The following is an 8,655-nucleotide window of genomic DNA, read 5'->3' on the forward strand; positions in this document are numbered from 1 at the left end:
TATTTGCTGTCTTGATTTTTTTAATCCAGTTTATCACTTGATTGTATGTAGCACTTCGGGGAGAGAATCTGGGGTTACTGCCAGAGCTGCAGACTTTGCAACTGGGGAACCAGGTTTGAGTTTCACCATCAGCTTGACATCCTGTGATTCTGGGTAAATCACTTCATCTCTACATGCCTAAAGCCTAAAAGGATTGTGTCCTTGTGTAATGTGACTGATGCTCATGTAAAGCTCTTGGTTGTATGTCGGAACGCCGCCTGCTGAAACAACGAGTGCCTGAACAACGAGGTCAGAACACCAACCTCGTTGTTACCACTAATGCCTTTACTACGAATGCCTTAACAACAATATTTTGTTGTAAAGGCATTCCTGGTAAAGGCATTAGTAATAGGCACCCATTGATCCTGCATGCGTCACCCTGACCCCCCAACCCCACCCCAAAACCTAAAACGCCCGCCCCCCAACCCAACCCCAAAACCTAAAACCCCCCACGCCGCCCCAAAACCTAAAACCCCCAACCCCCACCCGCCTCAAAACCTAAAATGCCCCGCCCCCCCAACCCCACCACAAAACCTAAAACCCCCGACCCCCCACCCCAAAACCTAAAACGCCCGCCCCCCCAAACTCACCCCAAAACCTAAAACCCCCAGACCCCCCCACCCCGCCCCAAAACCTAAAACGCTCTGCCCCCCCAGCCCCACCCCAAAACCTAAAACCCCGACCCCCCACCCCACCCCAAACCTAAAACGCCCCGCAACCCCACCCCAAAACCTACAACCCCCCGCCCCAAAACCTAAAACGCCCCGCCCCCCAACCCCACCCCAAAACCTAAAACCCCCGACCCCCCACCCCTGCCCCAAAACCTAAAACGCCCGCCCCCCCTACCCCACCCCAAAGCCTAAAACCCCCCAACCCCCCACCCCGCCCCAAAACCTAAAACGCCCGCCCCCCCAACCCCACCCCAAAACCTAAAACCCCGACCCCCCACCCCTGCCCCTAAACCTAAAACGCCCTGCCCCCCAACCCCGCCCCAAAACCTAAAACCCCCACCCCAAAACCTAAAACGCCCCGTCCCCAACCCCAAAACCTAAAACCCAGACCCCCCACCCCCGCCCCAAAACCTAAAACGCCCCGCCCCCCAACCCCACCCCAAAACCTAAAAACCCCGACCCTCCACCCCACCCCACCCCAAAACCTAAAACCCCGCCCCCCACCCCACCCCAAAACCTAAAAAAAAACACCCCCCCCACTTACCTGAGTCATCGCCTCGTCATCCGCTTCGTCCTCCTCAGCCGACTCCCTTGTTTGTGCCTTAACCACGCATGTTCGTTGTTCAGGACATGCGTGGTTTAGGCACAAAATAACAAATTCGTGGTTAAAGAAATCGCTGTTCCGCTTTCGTTAACCAGGACTTTGTTACTAAAGAGTCGGCGTAGAGGACGTTTCCCAAAGCACTCCACTACCTTAGGGTCAAGTCTGCGCTATATAATACTGTAAAAAACGAAAACCTAAGGCCCTCATTATGACTTTGGCGGTCTTTTCTCAACACTGCCGAAGCCATGGGTGCCAGAAGACTGCCAGTGCTGGCGGTCTTCCGACCACTATATTACGAGTGCTGAAGGATTTCCACCACAATTTGGGTGGAAATCCTCCAGTAGTAGTGCTGGCGGTTGGAGACGCAGGGACCTCCCTGCCCCGCCTCAAGGACTCCGCCAGGAGTATTACGACCTGTAATATGGCCTGGCGGTGTCCTGATGGTGATGCACTGGAAGCGCCTGTTCCCGTTCCCTGCTGAACGACCTCCTTGCCGGACAAGGTAAGTCGATCGTCCAACAGGGGAGGGGGGTGGGAGGGTGGGGTGTGTTGTGTGTGCATGTGTGAGTGGGTGTTGTCTGCGTGTTAATGCAAGTGTGTATGTTTGTGTGAATGGGTGTTTGAATGCGTGTGTGTATTCGTGTGTGTATGGGTGTGTGAATGCGTGCATGATTGTTTATGGGAGTGCATGTTGGAATGTTTATGTGAATGTGTGTATGTATGTGTGTGAGTGAATGCGTCTATGTATGCGTGTGAGTGAATGTGTGTATGTATGCGTGTGAGTGAATGCGTGTATGTAAGTGTTGGTGAATGAGTGTATGTGGGGAGGGGGAGGGGAAGTGGGTGCTGTATGGAAGTGGGGGTGGAGTAGGGGGGTGTTGGTATGGAAGGGGGGTCGGGGGAAGGGGATGCTGGTATGGAAGTGGGAGTGTGGGGAGGGGGTGCAGGCATGGAAGGGGCATAGTGGGAGGCTGTTATGGAAGGGGGTGGGGTATATTGAAGTTAAAGAGGGGTGGTTGGGGAAGTCATCTGCCGGTGACAGGAAAGAAATTTCCTGTCACCGGTATCGTTTCCGCCAGGGTTTTCATGGCGGTGCTACCGCCGCAGAAACCGTGGTGGAAAGCTGACTGATACTGCCGGCGGTCTTCAGTGGACAGTTGGATCAGAGATGCTGATCTCCGGTCTAGCTCTCTAAGCGCCCTGCCGGTACAAGTATGGATGTGGCGGTTTGGCACAGGCCAAACTGCCACACTCATAATGTGGCGGTCTTCGCTGTGAGACCGCCACCACGGCCCTGGCGGTCTTTTGACTGCCAAGGTCATAATGAGGGCCTAAGTGTTTTGCACACTTATGTCATTGGGCTATACTTGGGCTCCAATTGGGTACGTATACTACATTTGGACTCTTTTTCCTCTGGTGGCCATCTTGGAAGACCTATTTGTTATGAAGCTCCCTAATTTCCTCATTTACTAGAGTATTCTCAGTCGAAAATGCTTTCAGTTTTCTACTTCAATTTCATCAAGTTGGCGGTCCGATGTACCACACTTTTGGCATAAATTCAGAATGTTAGCACTTTAGTTGCTCCTTAGTACAATGTAGTAAACTGCTGCTCACTAGGGAGTTAAGTGGAAGTCTGCTGCTGGTTTTTGAAAGTGCATGCTTCAGTCTACACATCAGAATGTTTTAATGAAATAGAAGAGGACGATATTTGAGAACACACATAAAACATGTTGTAATTTTTCTTTCTACAGCACTAACCACAATTGCTAAGAAAAAAAATAAACCCCTCATGTTGTTCCTTTCTAAATTAAATGTTTTAAGTTTTACCAATTTGATTCAATCAAGATGGCTTCAGGTGTCCTACACTTTTATCATAAGTATGACTGTTAGCACTCTAGTTGTTCTTTAGAAGGAGGCTGCAGTAGAACACAAGGGAATCCACTGACAGGCTGCTCCTGTTGGAATAACATGTTTTACTGAAAATTTCAGACTTCATTCTCATATTGCTGAGGAAGATAGTGTGAATTTACAGAAAACATGCTCCCATTCTAGCTTCTGGAGCAACTTCCATAACCTCAATGGGAAAATCATGAGAAAACTTTTTTCTCAACATGATTTCTGAAATCCTAGCAGAAGGCTTATTCACAGGGTAAAATCACCCTAGTGATAAAATGATTTATATTGTAACTAAAATCTGTTATCATCCTTTATACATTCACCTTTTTGTGACCCTCAAAACCTGCCATTCACTACAATGCATTCCAATGGGGTGCAATCATGTATATTGGTACCAAGATGGCTGCTATCACTTTCTGGTTGAAGTGCTGGCAGCCAATCAAACCTCACCATGAGATCTGTGCTTAGGCTCCGCCCAGATTTACACATTTTATTTCCTCTAATATCTCAAAAACCACTGACTTGACTTACAAGACATAAAACAAAGCATGTTTTCTGGACCAAGAGATACCTTCCTGCCAAATTGGGTGTAATTCCGTCCAGCGGTTCGGGCTGTAGTCATGTTCAAAATCCCTATGGGAAATTGAATTGGGGAAAACATGTTTTGGGACCCTCCTTCTTCTCACCCCATGCTTGATGAATCACCCCGAAACTTTCATGACAGCAGCTGAAGTAAGTGGCAAACTAGTTTTGAAAATTCTGTGAGGATTCGTCAAATGGCGGTTCTTGGCAAAACAAAAAACGCTTTTCGTATGGAAACTAGCTCCTACAGAGATATTAAAGGAAAAACACATTGGTATATCTAGAAGCGCCAACCCTCTGCTGAACCATCCACAGTGGATCTGCAGACTCCAAAGCATGGCCCACATTGCCTGGCCACAACTTGAGAGAAAAGTTGTGGCCTCCGTTTTTATATATTGGCAAATGGTCCCTGGGGCTGAAATGTGGGCTGCAATTTACATGAAGATTTCCTGTCCCATGTTTGTCTTATAGAGGTGGCAAAAGTAGGTAGAATGGGAAGTAGATGCCCAAAAATGATTTTTTGGGGGCTCAGCCTGGTCCGACGTATACATTTGTGGTGAATCCACGGATCCCGTCGTGAAAGAGAAAAAAATATAGAAACTCATGCACTCACTCACAGATCCACATGGACACTTGCATGCCCACTCACAGACCCATGCAGACACTCACACACCACCTCACAGACCTCCATATAAACTCATACACCCACTCACAGACTCAGACAGACACATGCCCAATCACAGACATATGGAGACATTCTCACAGGCCCCCATAAATACTTATACACCTACTCACAGACTCAGACAGCCACTCACAGACCCCCCATATACACTAACATTCCCACCCACAGCTCATGAGATATCCAAGCAGAGAGTAATTCAGGTAGTGACATGCCCAAGCATACACTGAGATACTGAGACACCCAGCCAAACACTAATAAAGCAAATGACGCACCCAGAGAGAGACTGATACAGACAGTGACAGACCCAAGGTTAATTCTAATGCAGACACTCACACACCCATGCACACACTCATGTAGACACTGACTCACTCACCTAAAACATAATACACCCACGACACATACGTATACTCTTATGCAGCCACTGACCCATCCAGTGACATTTAGATGGACGCACTGATACACCCAAGCACACATTGATGTAGACATTAACACACCCAGGCACACACTGACACAGACACTGTTATACCCACTGCAACACTAATGCAGGGTCTGAGACACGCAGGTACACAGCAATACAGGCACTGATACACCTAGGCACACACTAATTCAGCTACTCACACATCCATCCAAACACTAATACAGGTACCTGGACACCCAGGCACACACTGACACACAGAGTTACTCACCCAACCAAACAATAATTCAGTCTCTGACACACCGATACACACACTGATGTAGACACTAACACACCCAGCCAAAAACTAATACAGCTACTGTCACTCCCAGCCACACACTGATGCAGACACTAACCCTGCCAGGCAAACACTAAAACAGCCACTAACATACAGATGCGCACACTGATGCACACACTAACACACTAAACCAAACATCAATTTAGTCACCGACATCCCCAAGCACACACAGATGCAGGCACTGACACACCCAGAGAAAATACTAGTATAAGCTCTGACACACCGATGCACACACTGATGCAGACACTGAGACAGTCAGACACTAATGCAGCCACTGACACGCACATGCACACACAGATGGAGACATTAACACCCAGACAGACAGTAATAAAGTCTCTGCCACATACATGCACATACTGATCCAGACAATGAGACACTAGTACAGTCACTGATACACCCAGAGAGACAGTGATGCAGGCACTGACACACCCAGCCAGACACTAATGCGGTCACTGGCACATGCATTCACACTCACTGGTGCATGCACTGACACACCCAGGCAGACACTAATGAAGTCACTGACACACTCATGCACACACAGATGCAGACATTGACACACTCAGCCAAACACTAATATAGTCACTGACACATCCAAGCAGACACAGGTGCAGGCACTGACACACCCAGCCAAACACTCCTGCAGCTACTGACACACTCATGCACACACTGATGTAGACACTGACACACTCACCCAAACACTAATACAGCCACTGACACACCCAGGCACACACTGATGCAGGTACTGACACATCATGTCAAACACTGATAGAGTTACTAACACACACTTGTGCTCCCTGATACAGACTGTGACTCACTCAGCCAGATACTAATTCAGCCACTGACACACAGGTATACTCTGATGCAGGCAGTGACACATCCAGTCACACACTAATACAGCTACTGACAGACCTAGGCAAACACTAATACACCAAGTCACACACTCAGAAACACACACTGCGACACCCAGCAAAACGCTAATGCAGTCAGTAGGACACACATGCAAACATTGACACAGTCAATTACAAATGCAAAGTAAGGCACTTGGAGTGGCTGCTACATAGTGATATAACTTTTTATGTAGCAACTTAATCACATAAATTATTTAATTTAATAGTATGTCATGTAACCCTAAATGTATTTTTTTTTTTGCTTTTCAGATATGTACCTGCATTTACAAATAAAGAGAAAGAATGACAAAAAAGACAGAAACAAGAAAAAAACAGAGGAAAGAATGCTATGTCCTTGTAAGTAAGACTGAAAAGGGGAAAAAGCAGATAATGTGTGTAAAGAGACAAGAGTTGCTGGTAAGAAAACTAAGAAGTTCCTCAAAATAGTGTGTGTAAAACTGCAAAGTGTGCCAAAGCATGGAAAAACAAAGCAAAGTTTTAAATTAAACCAAAGAAGGAGAAACAGTAAGTGACATTAAAACCAATAAATGTTATAAGAAGCCAAACTTTGTTTGTATTTGTCCTCAATGCACTTAATCCAAAAGCCAAACTCGCAATGATGTTGTAGTCTCAAAAACTGAACAGGAGAACAGAGATAAGTGGCAAAAAATTGGTGTATATTTATTTGTGGAGGAATGGTTTGATTTGTCAACACTGCAAATTAGATGTAAGTTTTGCTATGATAAGTTAGAGGGCAACCAAATGCCAGCCAGAGGAATACATAGCAAGTTAGAATTGGTATAAATTCCAGAAGAACTTGCTCAATTAAATATTTATGAGTCAATTCTCATACAATCTACGTACTCTTTTCAAGCAATAATTTGTATGAAACCAAAGACTAGGAAACTGCTACCGATAGAGCTACACAAAGGCCTTAAAGAAAGAGTTATCTACTTACCTTTAGATTTTAAACTGAATGTAGAAACTGTGGGTGTAGACAAACATATTGATGATCTACTGATCATTCTAATGAATGGTGTGCCTACCAAAACAAATCTGGCAAAAGTTAGTAGATGTTAGTAAAGTTAAAAACAAAACTATATTACACCTGACAAAACATATCAGTTACAAAAATGTCAATGTTGTGGGGAGATGCAAGTTCTATGGATAATGAAACATTACCATCATGTGGACAAACTGAGAAAGTGGATGGACCCACATCAGAAGAAATATATTAACACTATTGTATCCATCCACTCTCTTCCAAATAAGTTATTGGTGATGCTATTGATCGCCTTCTAATGAAACAAGCAAAGGGCGCATGTTTGAGTGTGTGGTAAAAAAGTGTATAGGCTCGCTGTTTTCCACACCTATTTCCCACTGGAATAGCTGTCCGGTATAATGACCACCCTGTACAAATACAAGCAGCTGAGTACAGGTCAACTACATTACACTCAGAGGATCCTAGATTTCGCCAGTGCAGTCCATACATATTCCATCTATTATATGAGAGTGATTTGTGTGGACTATCATATGCTACAAACCACATTCTGAAGACAGGAGTTAATCTACAAAATCTTTTTACAAGGAAATGTGTTGAAAATGTTGAAGGTAAGAATGAAAACTTGGAATACAATATGATTAATCTGATTGTATGTCAATGTGGCACTGAGTATTGGTATCGTCGTCATGGAGAACTGAAATGTATGTTGAGAAACTTAGATGCGCCTACATGTTTGTGACACTCATTTGTGCAGAGTATGAGTGTGATAAGTTATTTGACTTTTTAAGAGAGGCAAACTCAAACATTAAGGACATCAATACTAAGACAGCAGGAGAACATTTCTCTTTGGATCCATCTAATGTTTTTGGATATTTCAACCACAGGTTTCAAGGCCGTGCTGTCTTTCATCTGCAACAAAACAAATCATCCTATTGGTGAAGTTACAGATTTCTTTTGGCATAAAGAGTACCAAGCAAGAGGTGCTCCTCATATTCACATGCTGTTATGGATAAGATGTTCTGAAATTTGGAACACACAGTGATGGCTCTGTACTCTCTTTCATAGAACAGTGTGTGATTAGCGTCATCCAGAAAGACAATGATGAAGAAGGCCTATGAAAATAAGTTCTACACTTTCAAACATATAGATGTGGCAAGTACTGTCATTGAAAATACAGATGTAAAGGAAAATTTTAGACAAGGTTTCATTTTGGATTCCCAAGACCTGTCATTTCCAAAGGAAGAGTGAACAGCTTTATATCTGCAGTCAGACATATACTGACACGAAAATCACCAAAACAACACAAACAGAGGTTTCCAGGTAAATTGATGACTATAATCTTGTGAGTCTAAAAATGTGGAATGTGAACATGGATATACAGTTTGTTTCCGACAACTACATTGCTGTTGCTCGTTATGTCACTTCTTACATTACAAAATCAGAGAGGACACATTTGAAGGAGATGTGGAAGGAGATTTCTTCTGAAAAGTCTTTAAAGACATTTTACAGCTTCAGCTAGAAATTGTTTTCTCATCGGGA

The 8,655-nt window shown here is 44.7% G+C and overlaps 1 long non-coding RNA gene across 1 annotated transcript in view; it reads left to right on the plus strand.

The window, feature by feature from the left end:
- Positions 1–6,485, plus strand: part of LOC138297220 (uncharacterized) — a 76,294-nt gene extending 69,809 nt beyond the window's left edge. Inside the window, exon 3 of the long non-coding RNA XR_011203940.1 lies at positions 6,384–6,485. This is a non-coding gene — a long non-coding RNA (uncharacterized lncRNA). The remainder of the gene's footprint in view (positions 1–6,383) is intronic.
- Positions 6,486–8,655: the final 2,170 nt, after the last annotated feature.

Source organism: Pleurodeles waltl, chromosome 5, assembly GCF_031143425.1.
Source record: "Pleurodeles waltl isolate 20211129_DDA chromosome 5, aPleWal1.hap1.20221129, whole genome shotgun sequence".
Classification (NCBI taxonomy): domain Eukaryota; kingdom Metazoa; phylum Chordata; class Amphibia; order Caudata; family Salamandridae; genus Pleurodeles; species Pleurodeles waltl.